The following is a 9,196-nucleotide window of genomic DNA, read 5'->3' on the forward strand; positions in this document are numbered from 1 at the left end:
ATATATATATATATATATATTCATTGCTTCTTCTTTTTTTCTTTTCTTTTTTAATTATTTTTTTTTAAAGTCTGCATAAAATAATTTTTTCAAATGAATAATGCATGGTTGACTTAATTTCACTGTAGTTGAGTGATGTCTAAAGATTTGCATAAACCAATTTTCTGATATAGTAAATATTATAAATTTTGAATGAATTCACTTTGAACTTGTGCTCAAAGTCACATGAAATTTGGTTTGCTTGTTTAATATTTTTATTTCAGTTGCAAAATGATCTTGTGACAAGTGACATACTTAATTGGTTCTACGATAAACGAATGGAATATTTCACCTTTTCATCTAGTTTTTGATTCCCAATATAGTACATGTGATTGAGAAAGAAGCAAAGGAAAAAATCTAAAAACTTGGGGGTTTTTTGTACTTGTTTGTCAGGACATATGTGGTTCACTTGTTAGGAACATATGTCACTATTTTATGTAATTGGCTAATCCTTTGACAAAATGCACTTTACTTGTATTTGGGTAGATCTAGGATGTGTTTGATACTTCAAGAAACCTTATTTCAAGTGCAAGTGTTAAATCCATGCAAGTCTATCCAAGATTCAAGTGCAGAAAGTGATGTTCATTAAAGCTCGACAACTAGCTATCTATCGAGGCTTGAAGAGCTGCTAAAGCCCGTGGCTAAACAACAACTCGACAGATAGGCATCTGTTGAGGTTTATGAAATTTAGAATTTCTAATTTGTTTTTCATCCAATTTGTGATTGTATGTTGGGCTTTCTTTTCACATATAAAATGATTATTTTAAGGGTCGTCAAAGGTAGACACAAGTTGCACAAGTGTTAAGCAAAGTTTGTTCAAGCAAATTGTGACCAGAGACTAAATTTGCCATAGTTCATCTTTCTTGTGAAAGAAGCTGCCGTGTTTGTGCACTGTAGGGTTTTGTAACCAAAGAGCCTTTGATCTTCATCATGTAGATAAATTGAAGAAATTTGTAGCCAACAACCTTCTCTAGTTGGTGATTGAAGTCGCGTACTGGGATTCGCGTAATTAGTTAGTCACGTACTGGGAGCCGTGCAATACAAGGAGAGATTGTCACTACAGAATCAGTCCAATTGAGTATTGGGGTAAGGGTTCAACTGTAGGTTGGTATAAGGTACTGGGATTCCTTTACTTGTAACCACTTGTTGTGATAATAATGGTTTCTCAAGAGTGGTGACCTTAAAATCACCCAGTGAGGTTTTTGTCGTGTAAGTTTTCCCCATTTGTAAACAAATCAACGTGTCAATTTATTTTCCGCTGCATACTTAGTTTAATTGGTGATTTTTTTGTAATACCACGCATTTTGTTTGCTAATTTGATTAATTAATAAACTTGGCTAATTAATCAATTAATTCATCACAAGGGGTCAATACATTCTTGGTCTATCATTGTTCATATATTTTTCTTTTTTCTTTTTTCTCTCCCCTTACTGCTTTTGTGTGCTTAACTATAATATAGTGCCTTCCAAAGGCATTTAATTTTCTTCTCCTATTTAAGAATTGTAAAGTTGTGATCAGCTTTTAAGATTCATCAAACTAGCCAATAGGTATGCATTTTTAATTGGTAAAAAATTGGTCTTGTTATACTATAAGACCCAATCTGACATCTTTGCCTAATGCCTTTAACAGAATTAAAAGGCTTAGATCTACAAACCGGTTTTTTACATATAGACAAATAAAAGCTACCACTAATAACTTCAATGCTACCAACAAGATTAGGGATGGTGGTTTTGGATCAATTTACAAGGTATTCAATAGCTTTCTTTTTTCCATCCTTTCTTTTTATTCTCCTTATTGATCCTTGGCGTTAGGGGGGGGGGGGGGAGAGAGAGAGAGAGAGAGAGAGAGAGAAGATGTAATACATAGCTAAAGAATGCATTTTTTTTCTATTCTTGATGTAGAGTTTTCTATTTGATGGTACCGTAATTGCAATTAAGCAACTTTCATCAAAATCAAAGCAAGGAAGCCATGAATTTGTGAATGAAATAGGCATAATATCTAGTTTACAACATCCTAACCTTGTTAGATTGTATGGATGTTATGTTGAAGGAAAACAACTATTGTTGGTATATGCATACATGGAAAACAATAGCCTTACCCCAATACCCAATTGGACTTGTGATGTAGTGACAATCTCTCCTTTTCAATGCACGGCTCCCAGTACATGACTAACCAATTGATGCACGGATTCAAGTACATGACTAACACATCAACTTGAGAAAGATGTTGGCTGAAAAGTTCTTCAATTCATCCAAATGATGAAGATCAAGAAACTCTTTGGTTACAAAACCTTTGGCGCAAAGACACAGTAGCTTCTACAAGGAATATGATGAACTAGGAAAAATTCTATCTCCGATCACTATTTGCATGCACAATTAATTTTCATCGAGTTGCATCACTTTGCATCTAGTGAGACGACCTTTAAAATAATCCTTATATATGTGTAGGGTTGTGAGAAAAGAAACCCTACACAAATAACTTGGATATGCGTGAAAAATAGATCTGGAAATATGAATTTCGTAATTCTCAAAAGATACTGTTTCTTTAAGATTCCTTATTAAACCTCGATAGATATTATCTGTCAAGATTTAATGAACAACACTTCTTCACTTGTTTCTTGGACATATTTTCATGGCTTCAATACTAGACTTGAACTCTTGTTCCTTGAAGTACTAAACCCATCCCAGATTTACCCAATTACAAGTAAAGTGCGTTTTGTCAAAGGATTAGCCAATTTTACAGAAAATTGTTCATAGAGATATCAAATCTACTAATGTGTTGCTTGATCAAGAACTCAACTCTAAGATCTCTAACTTTGGTTTGGCCAAGCTAGACGAAGAGGAGAACACTCACATTAGCACTAGAATTGTTGGAACAATGTAAGCTACCTTCCTTTATTTTTCCTACTTCATGCTTCCTTTTGTAGTCTATTTTTTTCCCTCTTTTCTGTTTCATCACCTCTACAGATCTTGATTTTGAGGTATTGTGGATAGATTCTAATATTATAAGATAGTAGTGTTGTGTTGTGTTGTTGTCCTAAAAGTATACTAGAATATGGTAGCAATGAAATCTCTGCACTAAAACAAGTATAGAATGTTGGGAATATAAATGAATTTGCAGATCTTTAAGAGGCAAAAGAAAGAAAGAAAAATATCAAACACAAAGGAAATTGCACACACAAGAAATTACATGATTTGACAATTTATCTATTTTCACAAAGTTGTAGTGATTTCACTATTTTTAGGGAAAATATACAAGATGCTGCAGTATAGTTTTTCTCTCTAAACAACATAACAAATCCTAATCTGAAGCAATGGTATTTATATCCCATATAGTGGATTCAAAATAGGCTAAAAATGGATCAAAAGAATTTTTGGAGGCATAAAACTCCCATTAAAAGCTGCTATCTCTCTATTACACAAGAAATGATCCACTTAGCCACTTAGAAAACATAATCTCTCTAGTACTTATCAATCTTGCTTTTGTTGTTTTGTTATCACTTCTAGTTTAATAAGACTAAACTCACTTATATGGTGGTCATATTAATTACATTATTAAATGTGTAACGGTTTATTGGACAATTTGGTAGTTCAAAATGGGTTGATGCTGACCTTGTTAGATTTAAAAGTTCATAAGATCATACTAGTGAACTTAATATCATAGTAAATGTATGTCTTGAAGAGGTTACATGGCACTAGAATATGCATTATGGGGCTATTTAACCAACAAACCTGACGTTTATAGTTTTGGAGTTGTTGCATTGGAAATTGTTGCAAGGAAGAACAACATGAAATATCGACCAAATGAGAACTTTGTATCCCTTCTAGATTGGGTAAGAAACTTCCTTCTCATTTTGTTTTGAAAGTTACAACCAAAAGTTCTGAATGTTCAATATGTGTGTAAAACGCCCTTGAACATTTAGACCCCAAATTACAAATTATCAATTCAAGCTTATAATCAAACAATTAATGTGCGAAACATGAATATAAGCCAAACACAGAATTGATAAACAATCTAAGCCAATTATAATCACATCCACAGTAGGAAAATAAAAGGCAAAGATAAAGGAAGAGAGATGCAAACACAAGGACAACACACGATGTGTTATCCAAGAGGAAACCGAAGCCCTCGGCGTAAAACCTCTCTGTTGCCCTCCAAGCAGTCAATAATCCACTAGAAAATGTAGTTGGGATACATGAATAGCAATAGACCTTCTAAGCCTAATCTACCCAAGTACCTAAGCCCTCCAAGCTTCCTGCTCCAACGAGGTTACGCTGAACCTTTTTTTTCTCTAGCTTACCGAATTCCACTATAACCCATAGCATCAACCAATTATCATTGGTCCCTTCCAAACTGCTTCCCTTAGCACCAAAAGACCTTTTCATAGACGTGGGTGTGATGAGAAAAGAATTTGGTCAAGAACCTCTCAAGGATGTATCAATGGAGAGGAAGAGAGTAGAGGAATTTGAAGAGTCTCTTAGTGAAGATTGAGGATGAGGCAATCTTATTTTTTCTCTAGGGTTTCTCTCTCAAAATTCTCTTTGGAAGCTCTCTACATTTCGTGGGTATAAGGGTCTATATATAGTAGTGTGTGTTTGGAATACGAAGTGTCAGTTTTTCCTAAACATGGTGAGTTGGCGGCTTGGCCTCGCGACTGGTCTAAGTCGTGAGTTCAAGTTGTGAGCTAACGGCCTGGCCAACCTGGGACTTTTGTCTTGTAGTGTGACAGCTGGCGTGACCCTTCACTTCCCTGCATACTTCTCATGTGTGCTGCAGTTGGCATCTTGCAAGTCGTGAGTCAGCCACGAGTCCTAGTTGTGAGTCCCTGGTTCTTTGCACATTGATGAGCAATTCTTTACACTCTCTTACACACACTACCCTTACATGAATCCCACCTAAATACAGGGTTACTAAGTGCTAAATTACAAGCAAATTGGTACGAAATAAAGCCAACAAAATGGTTGATAAAATTCAACCTTACAAGTTCTATATGAAACAATGTTATTTTTAGTGAATAGTATGAACTTGTGTAGCTTCTTTGGAACTACTCCATTTGACTAGGTCAATTTTATGTTTCACTGGGCTCAAGTTGGAAAATGTTAGGTTCTAAAGATTTAGGTTTTAATGTTTAGAATCATATTTTTATTGTATTGGCAAACTGAGAACAAAACATGTCTAGTCTAGGTATTAGGCAATGATTAAAAGTGTAGGTTCAAGGTTCAAATCCAACTGATTGCAGAAAAAGGAAGACAGTTTCTGCCTTGCTTGACTGATTGAGAAATTAGGCTCGACCGATCGAAAATTGTAGGAATAGAAATTCTGCAGATTTTTAAATCAGGCTCAAGCCCATGAAAACGTTTAGGGTTTCATTCCAACTTCTCTACATATAAAAGGTAAACCCTAGCTACATTTTTCAGAATTTTGGAAGACTTGTGTGCTACTCTTTGTGAGATCTGAGAAGTTTTATACCTTCTGACTACACAAGAATCTATCAGAGAAAGATCTACAATCAAGCGTTGGTAGAACATAGTTGTTGCATCAAGGTCATTACTGATGGTGATCTGAAACCTTTGAGTGGGATCTCAAAGTCACAAGGGTGTTTGTGTTGATGTAAATCTAAGAAGAGAAGAAGTCCGTGGATTCGGAGGTTGCATGTGGTCGTGTTAGTAAGTTACTATTGGAGGTAGTAATAAATTTAAGGTTAAATCTAATTGTAAAAACTTAAATTCTCTTATAGTGGATTTACTTTATCTTGAGGATAACTAGGTCAAATCCTCCCTAGATTTTTACCATGAAAAGGTTAATTTCATCGGTTTTCCTAGGTCATCATATCGTGGTGTTATTTATTTTTTGCTGCTTTGCATTATATGATTTAATTGTGTTTAACCTAGATTTGAATATGTAGACACTCAATTTTGTATCCATGATTTAATCAAGGCGAATGACTTGAATGACCATCCATGTACCCTAAAAATTATAATTGCATTACATCATCAAATCATAATCGCATTACATACATCATTTCGTCTTTGCATTACATGAATCATTTTGTCTTTACATTACATGCATCAATTCATTCATTGCATATCATAAAAATGATTTTGAGATTCTAACAGTTGTAGTAGTGTTTTCGGTTTTCAAATCGGACCATCGAATCGAAAGATATCGCATGATCAAGTTTGCACGATCAACATGCATTGTGTCTAGGAAAGGTCGACCACACATGATCAATTTAAATTAATTCTGATTGGTTAAAGCATTAAAATTAATTAAATAATTCTGTGATTGGTTAATAATTAGTGTTTAAAATAAGATTGCGTGCATAGGAATAAAATGGATGATTGGATAACAATAAAATTGTGGATAATCAGAACTTTATCAAGATTTATTTTAGGGTATTTATCTACAAGATAATTGTTCTTAAAAAGCTTGAATTATTCATAAAAGAGATTAAAAAAAAAATCATGGGCGGAGGATAAAAACACATCTAGATACAAGGACCAGCCAAAAAACCCTAAAAGAGGAGCATAAACGGCACCCGAGCACGAAAGCGTGTTCGGAGTCCAAGGGCCAATTCGGCACTTTTGGAGTGCCGAATGGCACTTTAAAAGAGCCAAATTTTCACCTTTTGGGCTTTGGCCCAACAGCCTTCGGGTGACAATAAAGCACACCATTTTCTATCTTTTCACAAAAGGATGCATTCGGATTCACATCCTAATCACCCATGCCTAATTTTTAGAGACTTTTGGCCTTTATAAATATAGACTAAACCTCATAATTCAACAACATTTTTTTACGCTCTGAGAGGCATACATTTTAGGCTCTCAAACTGCTCATATTTTCTGATCTCCTTTGATTTTCTGTAGAAGCTAGGGTTTACAGGTTTCAAAGATAACTGAATAAGTTTCTTTGAACCCTAAAACATCCTCTCAAGTAGAAAAGTGATCATGCAAGAGGTTGCTTTCTAACCCTTTTATTTTTATGCTTCTCTTATCATGATGATGTATGTTTAACTGTTTCAAATATTCATATCCTACCTTGTTAATTTAGTTTATGTAAATATGTTCTTAATTTCTTTATTGTTGCTATAATCTGTTTCTTAGTTTTAAAGATCTGCATGTAATTAACTCTTTGTTTTCAAAATAAAACAAATCTGCATCTTCCTTAGATGTAGATCTGAATTTTTCTTCAAAATAAAACAGATCTGCATCTTCCTTAGATGTAGATCTGAATTTTCCTTAATCAAAATTGGTTTGTGTCTTCATTAGATGCAAATCTGAATATTTTTATCAAAAAAACTTATTTGTATCTTCCTTAGATATAAATCTGATTTTTTAATGCATGCAGATTTTTGAAATAAAGAAAAAGATTAAACATGATTGTGTTTGTGTTTGTTTTATTCAATTCATGTTGCATGAATTTAAATTATGAGTGAAACTCTCTTCTTAAAAAAAAAAAAAAAAAAATCTTTTTCATTCTTCCAAAACATATAAAAAAACAGATTTAATTTTTCTGTTATCAAAAACCAATTTTTTTAGTTTTTTAAAATAAAACAGATCTAATACTTTTTCAAATCAAAAGACTTTGTTTCATGTGATAAACATAGATCTGAATTTTTATCTCTAAAAACCACTTTTTTCTACATACTACAAAACAGATCTGGTATTTTGACAAATCAAAATCAATTTTTTTTTTTTTTTTACCAAATAGATCTGATCCTTTCAAAAGAAGATATTTCAATCATAAATAAATTTGTGTGATTTAGTTTTTAATTCACATGTTCAACATATCATTCATGATATGCATAAAATGGTACATTGGTCACAAAAGTTGAGAAAACCAGACTCTGTCTGGGCAAAATGGGTGCCTATTACCTTCCCATTCCGTAACCTAGCCTCTGGATTAAGGTCTTTGGTTAAGTAAATCTAAGCCTTGTCTTTACTTTTTATTTTTGGTAGTTTGTAACTAGGACTAAAAGCCATGTATTTTTTCAATTTTCCAAATATGTAATTTCTTATTCAATCAATGAAGAGAGCAATTCAGTCATGTATTTAGTTTTTCTTATTTTTTGTATAAAAAATAAGTGGCGCTCCATACCACTTACCCAAAAAGAGAAGTGCCCTAAAAAGCACTCCAACAATCTCTTTTTTTTTTGTTTTTAGAGGCAATTTTACAGGTCTTTCACAGAATAATTAATCAAAGTAATCACTTGGTTAATATATTAGGTTAAACAATCTGGTTTAAAGGGTCTAAATAGAACAAATAGAAAATAAACATGTAATTGAGGCAGAGTTTGGCCAATTGTGCATTTTTTTTCCTTGCATCTCCATGGTTCAAGTTGCATAAGTAATTTTTCTTCATTGGAATCAAAATGATGTGTTAATGAAATCTTAAAGGGATGTTTGGTACATGCACTTAAAAACATATGTTTTGTTGTTTGAAAACATGTATGAAAATACGTGAAAAAATCTGTAAAAATACGTGTAATGTTGTTTAAAAATTGAAAACATGTGTTTTAGTTGCCATACCAAGCAACCCCAACATTTTGTAGTTGAGTAATATTGTCTGATTCTCTCCATAAGGAGAACTTGGGTAGGTTCAAATCTCCCATCCTCCATTTGTTTTAAGCACAAAAAGAAAAAATAGCTTTAAATTTTTTTTAAATGTTGAAAAAAATCAAATTTTATTTGGAAAATAAATCAAAGGCATGATTTTTCAAAAAGAATGCTTTTGTTGATTGCATTGTATTTATAATTAAAAATGAAACTCTTTTATTAATTTACTAACTGTTTTTTTTTCATCAAAATGAATTACCTTTTTCTTTTTCTTTTTTTTGTGATGAATTACCTTTTTTTAAACCCTTTTCACTTCCATTAACTCTCTTCATTTGTCACCCTAGGCTATTGTTTTACAACGGAAAGGGAATTTGATGGAGTTGGTAGATCCAAAATTGGGGTTAGAGTTCAATAAGGAAGAGGTACTTAGAATGATTAAAGTAGCTTTATTATGCACTAATCCATCACCAGCGCTTATGCCAACTATGACTTCCATAGTGAGCATGCTTGAAGGCAAAACAGTTGTTGATGAATTGGCTAGGGATCCAAGTATTTATGGCCATGAATGGAGTTTTGGAGCCTTCAGAGACCAATTTGGTTAG

General features: G+C 33.1%; 1 pseudogene; it reads left to right on the forward strand.

The window, feature by feature from the left end:
* Nucleotides 1–104: 104 nt before the first annotated feature.
* Nucleotides 105–9,196, forward strand: LOC111996503 (probable LRR receptor-like serine/threonine-protein kinase At1g53440; annotated as a pseudogene).

The sequence above is a fragment of the Quercus suber genome, unplaced genomic scaffold (genome assembly GCF_002906115.3).
Source record: "Quercus suber isolate HL8 unplaced genomic scaffold, Cork oak 2.0 scaffold_3B, whole genome shotgun sequence".
In the NCBI taxonomy this organism is placed as follows: Eukaryota; Viridiplantae; Streptophyta; class Magnoliopsida; order Fagales; family Fagaceae; genus Quercus; species Quercus suber.